This window comes from Balaenoptera ricei, chromosome 3, assembly GCF_028023285.1.
Source record: "Balaenoptera ricei isolate mBalRic1 chromosome 3, mBalRic1.hap2, whole genome shotgun sequence".
Lineage (NCBI taxonomy): Eukaryota > Metazoa > Chordata > Mammalia > Artiodactyla > Balaenopteridae > Balaenoptera > Balaenoptera ricei.
The window spans coordinates 92,478,761-92,500,466 of record NC_082641.1 but is presented as its reverse complement, the minus strand read 5'-3'; the positions used below and the strand labels follow the sequence as shown (position 1 = coordinate 92,500,466).

The 21,706-nt window shown below is 37.3% G+C and overlaps 1 protein-coding gene across 5 annotated transcripts in view; it reads left to right on the top strand.

The window, feature by feature from the left end:
- The window catches only part of APC (APC regulator of WNT signaling pathway), a 136,536-nt gene that overhangs the window by 22,084 nt on the left and 92,746 nt on the right, over nucleotides 1-21,706 (top strand). The window contains exon 1 of one of the 5 annotated variants that reach the window (XM_059916881.1): nucleotides 11,352-11,408. The exons of the other annotated variants lie outside the window; for them this stretch is intronic. The gene's annotated coding sequence lies outside the window, so the exon portion shown is untranslated. Of the gene's footprint in view, nucleotides 1-11,351; nucleotides 11,409-21,706 lie in introns of those variants that run through there. 5 annotated transcript variants of the gene reach the window in all.

Here is a 21,706-nt window from a genome sequence, read left to right as displayed (position 1 = left end):
TATAAGATATCTAAAATTTTTAATCTAACAGACAAAATCTAAATCTCTGTCCTAAAAAATTCCTAAACATCTTTGAAGGCTAGTTCTTTTGCTGCTTTCTCTCTGAAATCTTTCTTGATTACCTGGCCAGAAATTATCTAATCTCTCATCCTTTGATATACATGTTGCCTTGTATTAAAACTTTTCTTGTGCACATTTTAGATCCCCTATCAGATTGTAAGTTGATGTCTTATTCCTCTTTATATCATCTACATTCATGCATTCAACAGTGTTATTGAATGCTTACTGTGCACCAGACACTGTTCTAGGTGTGAAGGAAACAGCAGTGCATGAGAATATAGGTTCCTGTCCTCATGACATTTGTATTCTAGTTTGGGAAACGATGAGGGAGACAGAAAATTAAACAAACAGATAGATACATAGGTAGAACCTTTTAGGTCTTAAATGATTTGAGGAGAAAACAGTATGATGTGATAGAAATTTAAGGACAGTACCAGTGTTGATTCGATGGTCATGGAAGGTCTCTTTGAAGATGAGACATTTATGCCAAAGCTGAATGATACAATAGAGCAGTCATTTGAGGATTTGGGAACAGAGTTCTTGAAGCTGAAAGAAAGGCAGTGCAAAGGCATTAGAGAGAGGGAAGAAAGGGAGAGTTAGGGAGGAGGGTGGGAATGGGAGCAGGAAGTAGGTTATACAGAGTCTTGTAAACCGAGTTAAGGAATTTGAAATTTATTCTAATTTCATTTGGAAGCCAGTGAACAGCTTGTAGCTTTTAAGGGCTCGTGATTACACAGGGCCCACCCAGGATCATCTCCCCCTTCCCCCTTTTTTTGTTGTTCAACAAGCATTTATTGAGTGTACCGTATGACTAGCACAATATTAGGCACTGATTTGCATTATTGAACAAGCAAAGATTTTAACCCAAAAGTCATGTAAAAACAAGGCAAAAGTGACCTGCATTCTCAAGGAAAGTCCATGTCTAAAGGCCCAGGACTGCAGTGCTCTGGAGTTGGCCTACTTGAATCTCAAGAGTTTGACTGCGGCTGTAAGAGTTCTTCCTTACAAGTTACCAGTTTCTCTTCTCATGTCTCCACATGGTTCTTCATCTGCAATAAAGCACTTATTTTACTACATTCATACTTGCCTCAAAAAAAGCAGATGTTTTGAGTACCATTATTGGATAAATTTCAGCTAAACAAAGCCAAACAAATCCTGCCATTGATCACTCCTGAACTTCTGGGCAAGGGTCACAATGCTCTGGGGGTCATCTTCCCCATATAAGCTCATCCTTCAGGGTGTGTTACCTCCTTTAGGGGCACAGGATACCATATGGCATGCAGAGAAAGTGCCGAACCAGTGACAGGTAGTGAATTTCACCTCCCTATTTTAAAGTCAGCCAACTAATAACTTTAATTACATCTGCCAAGTCCTTCTTACCATGTAATGTAGCGTATTCACTACTGTAACACCAGGGCATATTTAGCCTAATACATGTTTAACATATTTAACATCATACAAGGGCAGTGAAGCATAATTAACTCTGACAGAGTAGCCTTTTTTGCGTCATTCACAGTTTTTCTGCTTTCTTTTGCCTTTGCTTATATGCCCACTATCAGTCATTGCCATGTATTTGCCACACGCCCATAAGACAACCCCAAACTGTTTCTCTTTAGTTATTTAACTAAATTAACATGACAATGTGAAAATGTCTCCTGCATTTAAAGAAATTTTGTTCTAGATATCTTCCAGAGAAATCTGTGGTTACCCATTGATAAAAATTTATGGGTTAAGGGGATTTTTTGTAGATTCCAGATTGACATTTTCAAAGCTGTTTGAGATTTCTTGTTTTCACTTATTCTGATTATTAAAAAATGTATTCACTCAATAAGGATTTATTAAGCACCTACTACTACAGAACAACTAGGTGCTGCAGTAATCATCAGGATGATAATAATTGAACAAGTAACTTTTTATCAAGCTGCTCTCGGAGATGACACACAGTCGTCCCTTGGTATCCACGAGGGATTGGTTCCAGGACCCTGGAGGATACTGAAACCCAGGGATGCTCAAGTCCCTTATATAAAACAGTATAGTATTTACATATAACCTACACATATCCCTCCCACTATACTTTAAATCATCTCTAGATTACTTATAATACCTAATACATTGTAAATGCTATGTAAGTAGTTGGAGGCTGCTTGGCAAATTCAAGTTTTGCTTTTTGGAACTTTCTGGAATCTTTTCTGTATATTTTTGATCCATGGCTGGTTGAATCCTCAGTGGTTGAATGAAGAACCCAAGGATATGGAGCACCTACTGCATTTAAATCTAATTAGAAGATCTAACATGAAGTGCTCATGAGACCTGGAGGGTGAGGCAGTTTGACCAACACTGGCTTAGGAGGCAGACTGCCACTTCACTGTGTGGGGACCTGAGTGAATTTTGAAATTTCTTTGAGCCTATGTGTGTGAACAGTGATCTGTTTTTAATCTCTATAGAAATTCAAGTTAGATGAATTTGTTGATTATATATATTTGCTGATCATAATGTCTGCTACTGGTTTAGAAGATTTATCATGAAACTAATGAAGTTTAATGCACCTAATTTCATGGACCCTTCCTAGGTTCTTTTGCAGCAGCAATAGCAATTTTGAATTAATTTGTATTTTCCTTAAGGAAGGCTCCCCCATAATTTATATATGATCCTGAACCCCACAAAATCTGGATCTACCTTTGGCTACAGATGAGATGAGAAAGAAATGTTAATTTCTCTCTTCTTCTCATGTGGTGATTTCAAATTGTGTCCAAAAGGCACTTAACTTTTGGAAAAAAATATAGAAATTATGTGTGTTAGGTTGTGGAAATTTTATAAAATTAAAAAAAATTGCAGTTTTTATAATTTCCACACCCAGGGAGGACACTTGATATTTTGTTGATCTCTTTCAGTCTTCTCTGTGCACCTATATAATTCATTTAAAAAAAGACAAGGCTAGTTGGTACCATATATTCCGCATATACAGTGTTCTGCATTTTTGCTTAATATTATATGAATTATTTAATGCAGTTATATATAATTATCTTCTTTGACAATTTTATTTTATTTTTTTCTGTGAATTTGGCTTTTTATTTAGATTCCTCATATAAGTGATTCCATGCAGTATTTGTCTTTTCTGCCTGGCTTATTTCACTTAGCATAATGCCTTCATGGTCCATCCATGTTGTCCCAAATGGCAGGGTTTCCTTCTTTCTCATGGCTGAATAATACTTCATTTCGTGTGTGTGTGTGTGTGTGTATTTGTATGTGTTTGTGTGTGTGTGTGAGATTTTTATCCACTTATCCATTGATGGACACTTGCTTTCATATCTTGGCTGTTAAGAATATGCTGTAATGGGCTTCCCTTGTGGCGCAGTGGTTGAGAATCTGCCTGCCAATGCAGGGGACACAGGTTCGAGCCCTGGTCTGGGAAGATCCCACATGCCGCGGAGCAACTGGGCCCGTGAGCCACAACTACTGAGCCTGAGCATCTGGAGCCTGTGCTCCGCAACAAGAGGAGCCACAATAGTGAGAGACCCGCGCACCGCGATGAAGAGTGGCCCCCACTCGCCGCAATTGGAGAAAGCCCTCACACAGAAACGAAGACCCAACACAGCCAAAAATAAAAATAATAAATAAAAAATTAAAAAAAAAAAAAAAAAGAATATGCTGTAATAAACATGGGAGTGCAGATCTCTCTTCCTTTGGATATATACCCAGAAGTGGGGTTGCTGGATCATATGGGAGTTAAATTTTAATTTCTTGAGGAACCTCCATGCTGTTTCCATAGTGGCTGCACCAATTTACATCCCCACTAAGAGTGCACTGGGGTTCCCTTTTCACCACATCCTCCCCAATATTTATTTCTTGTCTTTTGATGACAGCCATTCGAACAGATGCAAGGTAATATCATTTTGGTTTTGATTTGCATTTCCATGATGATGGGTGATGTTGAACATCTTTTTATGTACTTGTTGGCCGTTTGGATGTCTTCTTTGGGAAGATGTTTGTTCAGTTCCTCTGCCCATTTTTTAATCCAGTAGTTTGGTTTTTTGGCTATTTAGTTTATGAGGTTGTTATATATATATATATATATATATATTTTTTTTTTTTTTTTTTTTGGATATTAGCCCCTTATTAGATATATGATTTGGAAGTGTTTTCTACATTTTGATAGGTTGCCTCTTCATTTTGCTCATGGTTTCTTTCACGGTGTAGAAGCTTTTTAGTTTGATATTGTCCCACTTGTTCATTTTTGCTTTTAATGCCTTTGTTTTTTGGTGTCAAATCCAAAAAAATTATTGCCAAGACTGATGTCAAGGAGCTTATTCTATATGTTTTCTTCTAGGAGTTTTACCATTTCAGGTATTAAATGTAAGTCTTTAATCCATTTTTAGTCGATTTTTGTGTGTGGTGTAAAATAGGGGTCCAGTTCATTCTTTTGCATGTGGCTGTCCAGTTTTCCCAACATCATTTATTTATTTTTTTTAATTTTTACTTATTTATATTTATTTTTGGCTGTGTTGGGTCTTCGTTTCTGGGCGAGGGCTTTCTCTAGTTGTGGCGAGCGGGGGCCACTCTTCATCGCGGTGCGCGGGCCGCTCACTGTCGCGGCCTCTCTTGTTGCAGAGCACAAGCTCCAGATGCGCAGGCTCAGTAGTTGTGGCTCACGGGCCCAGTTGCTCTGCGGCATGTGGGATCTTCCCAGACCAGGGCTCGAACCCGTGTCCCCTGCATTAGCAGGCAGATTCTCAACCACTGCGCCACCAGGGAAGCCCTTCCCAACATCATTTATTGAAGAGACTGTCTTTTCACCACTGTATATGCATGGCTCCTTCGTCATAAATTAATTGACCATATTTGCTTGGGTTGATTTCTGGGCTTGCTATTCTGTTCCTTGATCTACATGTCTGTTTTTATGTTAGTACCATGCTTTTTTTTTTTTTTTTAAATTTTGATTTGTTTTGATTACTGTAGTTTTGTAATATAGTTTGAAACCATGAAGTGTGATGCCTCCAGCTTTGTTCTTTTTTTTCCTCCAAGATTGCTTTGGCTATTTGGCGTCCTTTGTGGTTCCATAGACATTTTAGGATTGTTTGTTTTATTTCTGTGAAAAATGCTCTTGGAGGTTTGAAAGGGATTGCATTTAATCTGTAGATCACTTTGGGTAGTATGGACATTTTAACAATATTAATTTTTCTAATCAGTGAGTGTAGAATATCTTTCCATTTATTTGTGTCTTCTTCAGATTCTTTCATCACTGTCGTATAGTTTTCACTGTACAGATCTTTCACTTCCTTGGGTAAATTTATTCTTATGTATTTTATGCTTTTTTATGTAATTGTATATCTGGCATAATATTAATCATCTTTAAGAGTGCCAAAAGTATAATTAACCAAGCTGTTGTTATCAATCATTGAGGTTGTTTCTAAAATTTCACTTGTGGAAACAATACTGAGTATCTTTGAATATAAATCTTTGTGCATGTACCTGATTGTACATAAGATAATTTCTTTTAACTGGACTTATTTCAGTATAAGCATTTTAAACATTTTCAAAAGCTACTGCCTATTTTTTTTAATGTATTCTCTCTGACCCGCAATATTATTTTAAAATATCATTGCTTATTTAATAGGTGAAAATGATACTCTTTTGTTTTTATTTCTTTGATTCCTTAATGTAGTAGAACATATTCTGTGCATTTATTAGTCCCTATTGTTTTTCTTATGTTAATTGCTAATACATGACTAGGAAGCTTTTTGACAGGAAAAAGGAAGGTTTTTTCCCTCTGTAAGCAAATGCCTCAATCTGTATAGCACTCTGAATTAAAAGGCATTTCAAAATGGTCTCCCTATCATAGTGCAATAGGAGCTTTGATAGCAGAAGCTAGAGTGGTGCGTGGTGCTTCGCAATCCTGGCAGCACACACCAGTGCCTGGACCTCATCCTCAGAGATTCGGACTTAATGGTGTTTTTAAAACTTCTCAAGCTCCTAAAGTGATTCTACTGTGCAGCCACCTAACCTCAGAAACTTAGCTCCAAGGCTGCGCCACATTTTTTTCACTTACAGCGCCTAGGGTTTTTATTTAAAGCATTCCATTTCCTCTGTAAAAAGTTATACTTTGTACTAATATTCATTATTCAGCATTTGCTCCACTATTATTCCTTGAGAGCATCTGCATTGGGTGCCCTTTGGAGATTAATTTTAAATCATTCCTTATACTAATACTTAATGAACACTTGTTATGTACAAAATATTATGGTATACGTCATGAGATGTTCAAGATAAAATCAGGTGTGGCTCTTCCCTCGGATTCTTATAGTCAGGAATGGGAAAGGAGATGTACACACAGAGCTACAATGTGTTTGTGCCATAAAAGGAGGGAACAGTGGAGGGAAGAGGAGGGTGAGGAGTCTAGGAGTCTAGGTGGGATGGTAGATTACTTCATGGAAATGTATGTTTAAGCTGAATCTTGATTTGGACCAATAGAGCAATTAATAATCCTTTACTTGTAAAACATATTTCATAGTTTATAAAGTTTGTTCACAGTTACACATTTGATCCTTATAACAGCTCTATAAAATAAGCCAAACAGTTATTCTCATTTTACAGATGAAAGAGGAGCCAAGTCTTAGGATAGTTAAGTAACATCCAGAGTCACAGAGCTACAAAGTGAAAGATGCAGAACTTTAAACCTGATTCTTCAGTCTCCATATGCTGGAGCCTTCTACTGTACCACATTATAGTAAAGGCAGAAAGTTCTATGTCTAAGGTGAGTTATAGAAATGGCTAAGTGGGGACTTCCCTGGTGGCGCAGTGGTTAAGAATCCGTCTGCCAGTGCAGGGGACACGGGTTCAAGCCCTGGTCCTGGAAAATCCCATGTGCTGCGTACCAACTAAGCCTGTGCGCCACAGCTACTGAGCCTGCAATCTAGAGTCCGCCAGCCACAACTACTGAAGAGCGCGCGCCTAGAGCCCACGCTCCACAACAAGAGAAGCCGCCACAATGAGAAGCCTGCGCATCACAACGAAGAGTAGCCCCTGCTCGCCGCAACTAGAGAAAGCCTGAGCACAGCACAAAGACCCAACGCAGCCAAAAAATAAACAAATAAATAAAGAAATTTATTTTTTTAAAAAAGAAATGGCTAAGTGTTTAGTTTGATTGGACTGGTATTAGGATGCAAGTTCTGGAATAGTTGAAGATAAAGCTTTAGTGTGGTAGGCAGAATAATGGCTCCCTAAAGATGTCCAGTTCCTAATCCCTAGAACCTATGAATATGTTAGATTATGTTACAAAGGGGAATTAAGGTTGCAGGTGGAATAAAGTTGCTAATGAGGTACCCTGGATTGTTGGATTATTGAGGTGGGCCAACGTAAGAACGGTTTTTAAGTCCTTAAAAGAGGGAAGAGAAGAACAAGATTCAGAGAAAGAGATAATGACAATAGAAGCAAAGTGACAGTGCTGCAAATTGAGAAGGACTCAGGTCACCACTGCTAGCTTTGAAGATGGAGGAAAAAGGCCTTGGACCAAGAATATAGTTGGTCTCTAGAACCTGGAAAGGTCAAGAAAACAGATTGTCCCTTAGAGCCTCCTGAAAGAAGTAGAGCCCTGCAGACACCTTGATTTTAGCTCAGTGAGACCCATTTTGGACTTCTGAACTACAAAACTGTAAAATAATAAATTTTGTTGTTTTAAGCCACTAAATTTGTGGTAATTTGTTATGGCGGCCATGGAAAACTTAATACATGTAGGAAGTCCTTTTAGCGTAGGCAGTCTACAATTAAACTCCAAACTATCTCACTTCCACTGTCAGTAACAGAATGCCGTGAAATATTCTTGAGCAAGGGTGTAAAAATCTATTTTGATATTTGCTGATTAGAGAGGAGAAAGATTGGAGGGAAAAACACTAAGATTCTATTATTGGTGCTAGAAACATTTCTTTTGAGAAACTTTTGCTTTTTGAGGTAACACAGAACACATCTATATGTCTGGCTTGTAGAAGACCATGCATATATCTCTCACTTAGTTTATACATCACTAAAAATTCAATTTCCATCGCAACATTTCAGCTCCTTCCCATGTCCCAGGAGAAGTACAGAAACACTGGGAGAATTGGTCTTCGGTCTTTGACCCACTTTATTCTGTTCTTAGGATTTTTTGTCATACCCTAACCCAGTGTGAATCTGAAGACTGGAAGATTTTTAAATGAATTTGAGCTTTATTTGGTTGCTTAGCACCTGGAGAACTTGCATTAGCATGTGCTTTTACAATACATAATTATTATTTTTAAAGAAAAAAACTTTTGTTGATCTCTTTGTAGGCATAAATCGATTCTGTTCTGCTATCAATGTATCTGAGGTCTCCAGTAAAGAAAGAGTTAAGTATTGAAGTACGAGTTGAGATAACTGAATTCAGAGCACTGATTTTAACTCATTTTATTCTAGTTGATATTGTTGCCCATATTCTTGTCAGTTTTTAAAATCACAAGTCTTAAATTAGGCCTAACATGTTCATGTTAAAATAGAATGCAGGATTTAAGACATTAAGAATCCTATTATTTCTATTGAGTCATCAATTTTTTTTTTTTAAGTTACAGAAGGTTCAGAGGTTATTTATTTTTTTAACGTGAACTATGTGTTCATATTTATAACATTTACTTAGTAATATTTATTAAAAACAGTAAAGCTAATCATAATGAGCACAGATACTTGAAATCAGGGGCACGTTTGTCAGTACAGTCTTATAATAACCTTAATGTACAATTTATTTCTGTATTAAATTGTGATCAGAAAATACTTTTAATGCATACATATGTATGTAGCCTGAATGATAACATTTTTATATAAATAGGGATGGCAGGAGCTTTATTCTGAGATACATATAAACCTAGTAGCACAAATTAATGCTTCAGTGACCTCCATTGTTTTCAAATTTGGTCTAAAACATTTTGATTGTATATGTTTTTAATTGTAGTTTTAAAAATAGCTAAGTATATTTTTAATACAAAATTCAAATCAAACTTTTGTGGAATCTGAGAAAACTGGTTTGAAAATTTTACTGAAAAAATTCAGTTGGCCACATTGTAAAATGTAAAGTTTTTAGATTGGCTTGCTTTTTGATTGATTTGAGTGTTATTGATTGGTGAACATATAATGGTCATAGCTTTCTTTAAAATTTTGTCATTTGAAACACTGTTACAACACATGTAATAAAAATTTAGACAAATATTTTGGCTACAAACTGGTATACTAAATAATAGCTTGAGTCATAGTCTGAGTCAAGAGTAATAGAGTTGTTTTTTAGGGTACTAAGTTATTTTTAGGAGCTTCTAAAATGTATTCTTTGTTTAGAAGGGTACTTTTCCTTTCCAGAAGTTTTAGGCCTTATGAGAAATTATCTATTCAGAATTTGTCACAAATAGTTGATGACTGTATAAATAAGTCCTGTTCAATGAATCATGCACTTTCAGTAAGAGAATCTTGAAAGCCTTTTGTAAAACTAAGTCATCTTGACAAAAGAGATATTTAAGATAGAACCAAATTGATTTATGTTTCCTTTATTTCAAATATCAAGGGAAAGTGTTTCTAAATATATTTAAACTTTTATATAATATATAATTTTTCTACTTACTAGTAAATTACTAGTAATATGTGATTGATGTTGGTTCATTTGTTCATTCAACAAATATTTAGGGGGTATTTGCTATATATTAGGCATTATAATACAGAGATAAAGAAAAAATATCCAAAAGCAGAAAGGAAAAGCAGAAGTCACTCCATAATCCCACCTTCCATGGATAACCACTGTGAACATCCATTGTGTGTACATCTATGAGCATTTTGCTATTTGTCTATTACTTTCCTAATTTATACCATTTTTAATAAAATGAAATTGCTCCAAGTGTGCTGTTTAATAGCTTGCTTGCTGCTTTTCTTGCTATTAATTTGAAAAATTAAAAGATTAGAGTAAATACATTTCATTAAAAAACCTAAAGTTAAGTATCCTTTTAAATTTGAAATAGATCATGAAAACTGATTCCACCCCCATCCCCATTTAAACAGAATTTAAATCCACTTTAAATTCTTGGCAATTTGGATTTTGTCCTTCTAACTCATAAAAATTAGTAATTCAAGGACTTCCCTGGTGGCACAGTGGTTAAGAATCCGCCTGCCAATGCAAGGGACAAGGGTTCGAGCCCTGGTTTGTGAAGATTCCCATATGCCGCGGAGCAACTAAGCCCGTGCGCCACAACTACTGAGCCTGCACTCTAGAGCCCGCGAGCCACAGCTACTGAGCCCACATGCCACAACTACTGAAGCCCGCGTGCCTCGAGCCCGTGCTCCGCAACAAGGGAGGCCGCTGCAACGAGAAGCCCACGCACCGCAACGAAGAGTAGCCCCCGCTCACCACAACTAGAGAAAGCCCGCGCGCAGCAACGAAGACCCAGTGCAGCCAACAATAAAATAAATTTATTTTAAAAAATTAGTAATTCAAACTTCACTTGGTTAAATTTAAGTGAAATGCAGAATTTGCATTAAAATATTTAAGTCTCAGATTAGTAGTGACTAACAGCATTTACTGTGTCAGGGTCTGCTCTAAATACTGCTTCCTATATATTAACTTCTCTATTCAACATTTCTACTCCCGTTTTGCTGGGGAAATGAAAGTGACTAAAGTCACACAGCTAGTAAGTGACGGGAGCAAAGATTCAGTCCAGAGTGTGTGGCTCCATGATTCTGATCTCAACTACTCTACTGTACTGCCACTATAGCTTTTCTGGAGACTGTATTTTTAATTCAAACACAGTTCCAGTGATTTACCTAACAAATCGGTGATACGTAATGTAAAATTATTCGTTTTAATACATTTAGTAAAATTCTGTTTCTCTGTGTTGCAAGCATGTAAATCTTAGCAAATAGCGAATGAGATGTAATTTATTACCCACCCACCGCCTGTATCTTGTGCTAATCTTCCTGCGCCGTGGGCCTCCCCCACCCCCACCCGCATTATGCTTGTCCGCTTCCATCAGCTCCGGTGGATTGCCCGGAGGTGGAGTCGGTGAGCACTAAGTGCGGGCTAGGGCTCGGAGCCGTGGGGTGGGGCGGGGCGGGGCCCTGTGTCCTGCTGCGGAGTGCGGAGTGCTGCGGAGTGCGGCTCGGGAAGCGGAGCGTGGCTCGGGAAGCGGAGCGTGACTCGGGAAAGCAGCTGTGTAATCCGCTGGATGCGGACCAGGGCGCTCCCCTTTCCCGTCGGGGACCCTCCGATTGGCTGGGCGTGGGCACACGTGACCGACATGTGGCTGTATTGGCGCAGCCCGCCTGGGTGTCACTGGAGACGGAATGGAGGTGCTGCTGAGCTCGGAAATGGGGTAGGTGCTGGAGCTACGATGGCCCGGCTAGCTGCCGGGGGAGAAGGAGGCGATTTTCCCTTGCACTGCCTAAAGCCGATGGTCTTTCCTTGGCACAGGGTCTGATGCCACATGCCAAGCGAGGAGGCAGGGGCGTCTCCCCCCCACCCCCCCACCCCCCATTGCAGCACAGGAGATGGATTTCCTGTGCTTCTGATCCAGGGTTTTTGACAGAAGAGGAAGAAGGGGGGGAGGGGTGGGAGTGTTAAGGGGAGTCTGGTGAGAAAGAGCTGTTTTTGAAGCTAGAAGGAGGTTTTGTTTTTATAATGCATGTTGACAGAGTCGAGTGGAATAACAGTATCTAAGGAAACGGGTAGAGGACAACAAAGAATGGAGCATATTCATGGCGAGGAGCAAAAGCTTTAGCCCACTGAAAGGCTGCTTTTCCTCCCTGGCCACAAGGACACATGCAGTGGTAGCCAGGAGAGGGGTTACGAAGCTGCTGCTGATGGCTGTTACGAACCTAGTGGAAAGGGCTCCTTGGGAGAGGAGGAAGAGGTGGAGGCAGGAACTGCAGAGCTTCAGTGGTGGTTTTGGTTGATCCGTGAAATTTGGGTTACCAAAAGTGCCTGCTTTTGCAGTTCTAAGTGAACTGCCAGTGTATAGGGTGGCAAAAAGATACCAGTGTCTTTGTTAGTTTTAAGATGCAATGGTAGTGCCTTTTTGCAGATGACTGCAGCAGTGCTTTTCTCCTTCCCAGGCTGGAAAGATAACTGCAGAGGAATAAGAACCCTTGCAGCAATGCTGGCGGTAGAAGTCTATTTACAAAAAGCCATAGTTTATAATTACAACCTGGATAGAAAGAATAACTTAGTTTTTTAAAGTAGGAAGACTATCAGGCTATGAATGTTTTGACAGTGGAATTTATCAGACACTTTGATTCTATATCACAAAAGAGATGCTCAAATTCTTTGCTTTAAATAAATCCTATAGGAAATCTTAATAAATTATGTATGAAGCAGTGGATCTTTTCCTTTGTTAGTATAGCTTTATGCTATTAATTAGGTTACTCAAGAGTAAATCACTTTATAATGTAAATCACTTTGTGAAAAGTTACAGTGATAAATTTTTCATAGGCTTAATATTTAAGGTCTGTGTTTATTAAGTAATTTTTTATTACTCTGGTCAGTTTTAGATATCATTGAATAAAGTCTATAGGCAAATATTTCAAATTAAAGCAGTATGATTTTTCTTTTAGGTATATTTCTGTTTAGTGAATATTCATAAGATATACTCTTGATATAGAGTGTTTCCGTTGCACTGTATTTTTGTTTCATTAAATGTCTAAAAACAAGTTTTCAGATTGAGTACAGTTTTAAATGCCTTATCTTTATGCCTATTTATGGTAGCCAGCTTGTCACATCTCCCTACTCTCTGAACAGGATGGCAGTGGCTTTATAAAGCCCTCCAGGATCAATGTCTCTTAAGTAGTGTTTATGTAATAGAAAGTCTTGAAAGAACCTATAATTTTTGTTTCAGTAATTTTTTTCAAGATAATAAGGAATTGGACTTGAATAAAATTAGACTATGTAAAGTTTTCACTGATAAATAAGCGATTTTATTCTTTATTTTTAAAACTATTTTTGCTTTAAGAATTATTTAGTCATGGGTATCAGGGTTAATAGTTCTTAGGATCTCTTTTTAAAATCTTATGGAAACTGTACCTAGAATTAAAGGTGTTGCATTAAATTTTCAAGTGAAATTTATTTATTTTTTGTTTTTTGCAGTTTATCCAAATTTTCCAGAAGATCCTTCAAGATACTTTTTTCAATAATTTAAAAAAATTTTTTCAAGTGAAATTTAACAGCTAATACCATTCATTTCTTTGAACTCCAATTGGTATAGTTTTTGAGAGTTTATGATTCTTATTTTTACATAAATTATCTTATTTTATGATTTAAACAGCTCAATGTAGCATTATTTTCATTTTAATGTTAGATTATTCCTAATTGCATATGTTGTGACTTTATCCAAGGTCATGTATTATATAGGGATGTAAAGAACATAAGTCTTCTATTTTGTTCTAACTCTATGAAACTATCATCTTATTAATCAACTTAAACTCAACTAAACAGAACAGTATTAGATTGAGATATTTTTTGGAATTAAATAAGAAATAAAGAACTAAAGTAAGAAAAGTTGATTTCTTTCCCCTTATATTATGAAATACCTAATATAAGACTGTACTGTTGGCTTTAGTGGTCTTTGAAATTATTCATTGTTAGTTGATATTGCCAGAATTGAGCTATTAAGGAGTTCAAAGGTTAAATATTCATAAGTAGGTCTATGAACTGAATCAAAGCTATTAATTGCAGTTTTTTCATGCATTGCTCTTTGGATTTTTATTTTACCATTCCTTTTATATTAAATGTTCTCTTTAATTTTGACCTCCCTCTGTTTTTTTTTTTTTTTTTTTTGGTACTACACTCTGGAATTTTACATCGCACATAATATAGGATAGGGCAATATAATATAGAAAAGATGACTTGAGGAAATACATTCACTACACATTTGAGTACCTACTAAATGCCAGACCTATAAAGGTTCAGAAGAATCAAATAAGACCTGGAAGCTAACCTCTAAGAAACTTACAATAGAACTATGTGAAATATTATTGCTATTGCATTGAAAACACTGATTGCTTTGGCTACTCCTAGGATCTTTAAAGATTTATATCATCTAAAATGTCTTCTAACTGAAAGAATGTGGTGGTTTGCTCTTTGAAACACCATGCCTTGTAAAATCTGCTTGGAATAGCAGATAATTCTGAAAAGCAAATTACTTTTGAAGTATTAAGTGCCTTGAATGTAAAATGAGGTTAGATGAAGTGATTTCTAGATGTTCTAGTTCTAATAGTCAATAATCTGTGGTTCTTGATTTCTGTAAGTTCACCTCTTAGAAGGAAAGCTACCTAGACGGTTTCTTGTTTTGGTATAGGTGACATCTCACATGTTATGTAATAGATATGTTCTTGAACATTGTTTTTGTAAATCAAATCATGACATCATCAGTCCATAAAAGGCAAGCCTTCTCCCCTTTATTCCCAGGCCCTATTCCCACTCCCCTTATAGGCATTCATTCACATATGTTCTTAAATATGCGTTAATTCTTGTGAAATATTTAGCATTTTGTCTTTTTTATAATTAATGAGGGTTTTTTTAATTGTGGTAAAATATACCTACATAAAATTTACCAGCTTAACCATTTTTAAGTGTATATATAGTTCTGTGGCATTAAGTACATTCATATTGCTGTGAATGTATCATAGTCCATCTCCAGATCTTTTTCACATTCCCCAACTGAAACTCTACCTAGTAAACACTAACTCTCCGTTTTCTCCTTCCCCCCAGTTCCTGGCAACCACCATTCTGTTTTCTTTCTCTATGAATTTGACTTCCCTAAGAACCTCATATAAGATATGTCTTCAGGTTTCATCCATGTTGTTGCATGTGTCAGAATTTCCATCTTTTTTGAGGCGGAATAGTATTCCAGTGTATGTATACCACATTTTGTTTATCCATTCATTTTTCAATGGACACTTGGGTTGCTTCCACCTTTTGGCTTTTGTGAATAATGCTACTCTGAACATGGATGCACAAATATCTGTTTGAGTTCCTACTTTCACTTCTTTGGGGGTATGTACCCAAATTTATGTTTTTAATTTACATAACTTTTTAACATTTTTAACTCGATACTGTTTTTAAGACCTATTTTACTTTATGTCCATGTAGTTTGTGGTTCTAACGCTGCTATCTAATGTTCTGTAGTGTCTTATCAGATGTGAAGGTCCTAGGTTTTTTCCAAATCTCTTTACCACAAACTTTGCTATGGTGTACATTCTTGTATATGACTTCTTATGGACTATTTTAGTTACATATCGGTGTACAATAAATTACCCCAAATCTTAGTGGCTTAAACAACAAATATTTATTACTTTAGAGTTTCTCTGGGGCAGAAATTCAAGAATATCTTAATTGGGTATATGGTTCAGAATCTCTCATGAAGTTACAGTTAAGATGTCAGCCAGGGCTACAGTCATCTGAAGGCTTGACTAGACTGGAGGATTCACTTCCTAGATGGCTCACTCACAGTCTGTTTCTCATGGCCTCGCTTCTTTTCCATGGGTCTTTACAAGGGGCTGCCTGAGAGTCTTCATGACATTGCAGCTGGCTTCCCCAGTGATCCCAGAGAGAAAGAGCAAGAAGGAAGCCATTTATGACATAGCCCATCACTTCTACCATATTCTTTGTATTAGAAGTGAGTCACTAAGTCCAGCCCACACAAGAGGAGATGAATTAAGCTCCACTTTTGAAGGTATAAGGTCAAAGAAATTGTGGATCTATTTTAAGATCACTACACAGTCAGTGAGATTTCACTGAAATTTATTCTTTGGAGAGGGATCACTGGATCATAGGAAATTTTTGGTATTGCTATTGTAACAAATTATCACAAACTTAGTGTTTAAAACAACCCAAATTTATTATCTTGCAACCCTGGAGATCAGAATTCTGAAATGGTTTCCATTGGACCAAAATCATAATAGCAGCAGTGCTGTACTTCCTTCAGAGGCTATCTGGAGAATCCATTTCCTTGCTTTTTTCCAGCTTCTAGAGTCCAACTGCATTCCTTGGCTCATGGCCTCTTCCTCCATCTTTGTGCGAGCAGCACAATAAATCTCACTCTGACTCCGACCCCCTTTCTGTCTTCACATATCCTTCTCTGACTCTGAGTTTTCTCTCTCCTTCTTATAAAACCCTGTGATTACAGTAAGTCCACCCATATAATCCAGGAAAATTTGCCCATATTAAGAGCCTTTACTTGTTCACATCTGCAAAGTCCCTTTAGCCTTGTAAGGTAACATATTCACTGGTCTCCAGGACTAGGACATGGATATCTTTGTGGGGCCACTGTTCTATCTACTCCAGGCATACACATACAGGTCTTCATCTGTTTTCAGACATACACATACAGTTCCTTGTATTAAGCTGAAGTGGTTTTTTTTAAGTTGTATTTTTGTGAATGAACATTACTTTTTTGGGTAAATTCAGATTTTCATTTACCAGATTTGTTTATAGTATGGTATACAATGGTGACTAAGATAGTAAGCAGATATCCAATGAAGAATATTGAAATATATATTCCACTAGCTATTTTTAGATTCTTGGTTTTATTATCATTAATTAAATGATAAATTATCTGTCAGTATATTAGCTACTAATGACATTGTTTATAATAGAAACTGAGAAACGTTAAAGCAACGTGACTTTGTACCTTTTAGCCTTGTTATCGTACCATTTCTGTGGGTTCTCTATCCAAATCTCATTTTCTTCACACTGTGAAGATAGCTAGCCACAATGAAGCTCCAGTCCGTATTTGTGCCCTTACCTCCAATTTTCTCAGTAAGGTGTGACTCCCATAGACTCTATATCAATCTTTTGGACCCAAACTTGCCTCTGAATTGTAGGTGATTTGTATCTTAGCATGGGTCCCCTGTAAGTCAGAATCTTGAGACAAGGCCTTGTGCGAAATACTTGCTTTGGGAAGTGATCCAGGAACAGGAGTAGTGGCTTAGAAAGTGTTAAATAGCGAAGAGGGACAGCCAGTATAAGTATATGTTCTCAAGTTGGTCACCACTTTGGATAATTTGGAAAGTCCTGAAAGCTGGGACTTTTAGAGAAGCCATATAAAATTGTCCGTCTAAGGAAAAGAATTATATTTACTAGCTCCCATTCCCCTTTAGTCAAGGATTGTCCCATCAAGTGTTCACTCTTTTATAGGCTGTATATGCATGAATGCTGGGGACCCACACTGGGGTGTCACTGAGACTAGAACAGAAAGCAAAAGGATACCTGACAGCCGTTGTGCTGTCAGTTTATATCTTGCAGTGAGCTGATTGATGCGGCAATGACTAGAGTTAAAGTGAGCCAAGAGAATGTAAGATGAGACACAAATGTCTGATTTATTTGTATATGGATCCTATTTCCCCTTCCTACTGGAATACTACCCATTTGCTAGTTAATAAGATACTTGAGAATAAGGAACATGTCAATTTATCTTTTCCCCTGTGTTGTAGAGCTGCTGTGACAGAGTACCACACACTCGTGGCTTAAAATCATAGAAATGTATTCTGTCACACTTCTGGAGGCTGGAAGTATAAAATCAGAGCGTCAGCAAAGTTGTTTCCTTTTGGAGACTCCAAGAGAGCATCTGTTCCATGCCTTTCTCCCTAGCTTGTGGTGGTTGCTGGCAGTCTTCGGCATTCCTTGTTTTGCAGCTGCCTCACTCCAGTCTCTGCCTCCATTGTCACTTGGCGTTTTTCCTGTGTCTCTGTGTTCATTTCCTCACGTGGCCTTGTTTTAAGTGTACCAGTCATTGGATTTAGGGCCCACCCTAATCCAGTAAGACTTTATCTTAACTTGATTACAGCTGCAAAGACCCTGTTTCCAAATGAGGTCACTTTTCACAGGTACCAGGGATTAGCTACCTGTGACTCAATGTACCATTTTGGGAAACACAATTCAACCCACAAAAATCTCCTTATAATACTTGCACGGTGTCTTGTGAATAATAAGTTCTCAAATGTTTGTTGATTTGAATCGCATAGAGAGAAATCCATCATCTTACTCTTTTAATGGGAAAGTCATCCTGGACATTCTCTGAATCTGTGCCCTCTTTTTTCTCTTCTTTGCTCTCCATGGCTGTTTATTCTTGCATGTATTTATCTTTTTGTGGCTGTCACTGAGAAAAGCATTTTGGGAATTACAAAAGCTAAGTACTAGATACAAACCTTGTTTTAAAGGGAGAAAACAAAACTTGCCGAAGTAAAGTGGAATAATTAGAGAACAGTTAAGCCAAGTTGTATAGTATTTACTGTACAATCAGCAGGAAGACTCATTACTGGCTGGCTGTAGGAGACAGGAAGGTTTTATGTAAGGCAACAGAATTGGGCCTTAAAGGATAGCAAAGCAGAGGGGAAAAAGATGGGGCATTCAAAAAAGGAGATGAATTATGAGCAGAAGTACAAAATAGTTTGTATGGAATGGTGAAGAGGGAATTACTTAAGGAGAAGGGTTATACTGGAACTTAATAGAAAATAAGTTTGGAACATAGACTGGTATCGGGTACACCAGGTCATGAAAGCCCTGTAGAGGTCTTACATGGTCTTAGGAGCATGAGCATTGGGAACAAATATGAGTTTGAATCCTGGTTTAGCCACATGATCTGTGTTTTTACGAAAATTATTTGCCATTTTGAAGTCCCAGCTTCCTTAACTCTAAAATGGGAAGTGATACCTACCTCACAGTTGGGAAGATTAAATTACATATATATTAATATATGGTACTTATTGTATTACATGACATATTGTAAATATGCAATAAATGGTAGGGTTTCTAAATTTCACCTATCAAGTACAAAAATTAACAGATATGCAGAGGATTTAAATAATATGCTACAGTCAATAAATAGGTAGATAACTTTGAGGACTTTGTACACTTTTTCCTTTTTTTAAATTTCAGTGAGCTATTTATGAAAATTAGTCATGTTCTTGACTACAAGGCAAACCTTAAAAAATTCAGAATGGTAACATTTGTAGGCAACAATCTCCAATCAATCTAATAAACAATAAATCAGTGGCAATAAAAAGATGACTCACAAGTCATCTTATACACCTAATAATTGAGAAGAATCTTTGAAGTATCCCTGAGTCAAAGAGGAAATCAGTATTAAAATTATGAATTATCAAGAAATAGAGGCGGAAACATTTTATACTAAAACCTATGAAACATGGCTAAAGCTGTATCAAGAAGAAAATTAGTACCTTAGGGACTTCCCTGGTGGTGCAGTGGTTAAGAATCCGCCTGCCAATGCACAGCACACGGGTTCAAGCCCTGGTCCAGGAAGATCCCACAGGCCGCAGAGCAACTAAGCCCGTGTGCCACAACTACTGAGCCTGCGCTCTAGAGCCCGCGAGCCACAACTACTGAGCCCATGTGCCACAACTACTGAAGCCCACGCGCCTAGAGCCCGTGCCCTGCAACAAGAGAAGCCACAGCAATGAGAAGCCCGTGCACTGCAGCCAAGGGTAGCCCCCACTGGCCGCAACTAGAGAAAGCCCGCGTGCAGCAACAAAGACCCAGTGCAGCCAAAAATAAATAAATAAAATAAATAAATTTATAAAAAACAAAGAAAGGGTTGGAATACTTTGTTCCTCAAATGTTTGGTAGAACGTGTCTGTAAAACCATTTGAATCTGGAATTTTTTGTGTTAGGAGAAGGAAAGGGGAAATATTTAACTGCTGCTCCAGTTTTTCAATTGTTGCAGAACTTTTAAGATTTTCTTTATCTTCTTGAGTGAGTTCCCCCCACCTTTGAATTTTGTTCATTTTAAATGTTTGGGCTCTTCTCTCTCTCTAATCATAATCAGTCTTTTCAAAAAACCAACTTTTTGCTCTGATCTTCAAACTTTACACAAAGATGTACAATAAAAAGGAAAGCTTCTTCTCAGCAGACCTGAGACCATTTTTTCCAGAGGCAGTGACTGTACTTTTGTATATCCTTTCAATGACAATTTTATCTTTATACAATCCTTTTATTTTTTACTAGAACAAGATGGACAGTATGAGACATAGTGATCTGTACTCTTTTTTTGTTTTCTCCCCCTTTTTTTTGTTTGTTTTTACATCAACCTCATTCTTTTTAATGCCAATGTAATATTCCACTGCATGGATGTATCCTATTTATTTGAAAGTAGTTAAGCTTTTATACCAAGTAAAAACTTTCACATTTGTTTAAAGGAACCTAAGAACCCGATCTGTCACTCCTAGTCTAGTAATAGACATCATCTCTTCAGAGCTCCGATGGGACCTCCATGTGCCTTACCCATTAACTAATCAGTTAAAATTAAAATGTTCATTTTCTCCATAATAGCCTCCTTGGAAGCAGGTATATTCCATTTAAGTATCTTTAGTTAAAAACAGAACTGTTTCTATGATTTAAATGCCACGTAATGTTCTTAAACATTTGAATCCCTGTTTCTTTTGTAATTTACCCTGGTGTGTAGTATAAGGAAGGGTGCAGTTTTGTCTGTTTCCTCACGGCTGTCGTGTTTCCATTGTCGTTTATTTAAAGTTAATCTTTTCACATGTGTTTGAGATGCTACCTTTATTATGACTAAATTTACATATATTTACTTCTGGAATTTAAAAAAATGTGTTCCCTTGGTTGATCTATTCATCTGCCAATATCATAGCTTTTTTTTTTTTTCTTTTAAATTTTATTTATTTTTTGGCTGCATTGGGTCTTCGTTGCTGTGCACAGGCTTTCTCTAGTTGTGGTGAGTGAGGGCTACTCTTCATTATGGTGTACGGGTTTCTCATTGTGGTGGCTTCTCTTGCTGTGGAGCACGGGCTCTAGGCGTGCAGGCTTCAGTAGCTGCAGCACGTGGACTCAGTAGTTGTGGCACACGGGCTTCAGTAGTTGTGGCATGTGAGCTCAGTAGTTGTGGCTCTCGGGCTCTAGAGTGCTTAGTAGTTGTGGCACACGGGCTTAGTTGCTCCGCAGCATGTGGGATCTTCCCGGACCAGGGCTCGGACCCATGTCCCCTGCATTGGCAGGCGGATTCTTAACCACTGCGCCACCAGGGAAGTCCTATTATGGCTTTTTAAAGCCTTTTTATTTTTAAATAACTTTGGACTTACAAAAGAGTTGGAAAAATAATAGAGAGTTCCCATGTACCCTTCACTTAGCTTCTCCTAATGTTAACATCTTACATATCCATAGTATAATGATCAGAACTAAGAAATTAACTTACTGGTACAGTACAGTTAACTTCATACTATTTTACTTATAATGGCTTTGTACAGTAATTTAATATGTGGTAGGTGTACTCCTATTCTTCTCTTTTCATGTTTTCCCTTTTTTGCTTGTTTGTTTTTTTCAGTTTTCTAGCTGCAGAAAACAAAATAAAAACCAGTCTTATATAATATTTATATTGGGACCATATAAAATTTATATATTAACTTAGGGAGAAATGACATCTTTATGATACTGAATCTTTACGTACACAAACAAGGCATGTCTTTCCATTTGTTGAAATGTACCTTTGTGTCTTTCAGAAGCGTTTTATAGTTTTCCTCATAATATGTTTTGAACTCTTTGTTCAGTTTATGCCTGTGTTTTTTGTGTTTTTTTTTATTATAAATAAGATCTTTTCTTCCATTTCATCTTCTATGTGGTTTCTCTTTGCACATATGAAGGAAA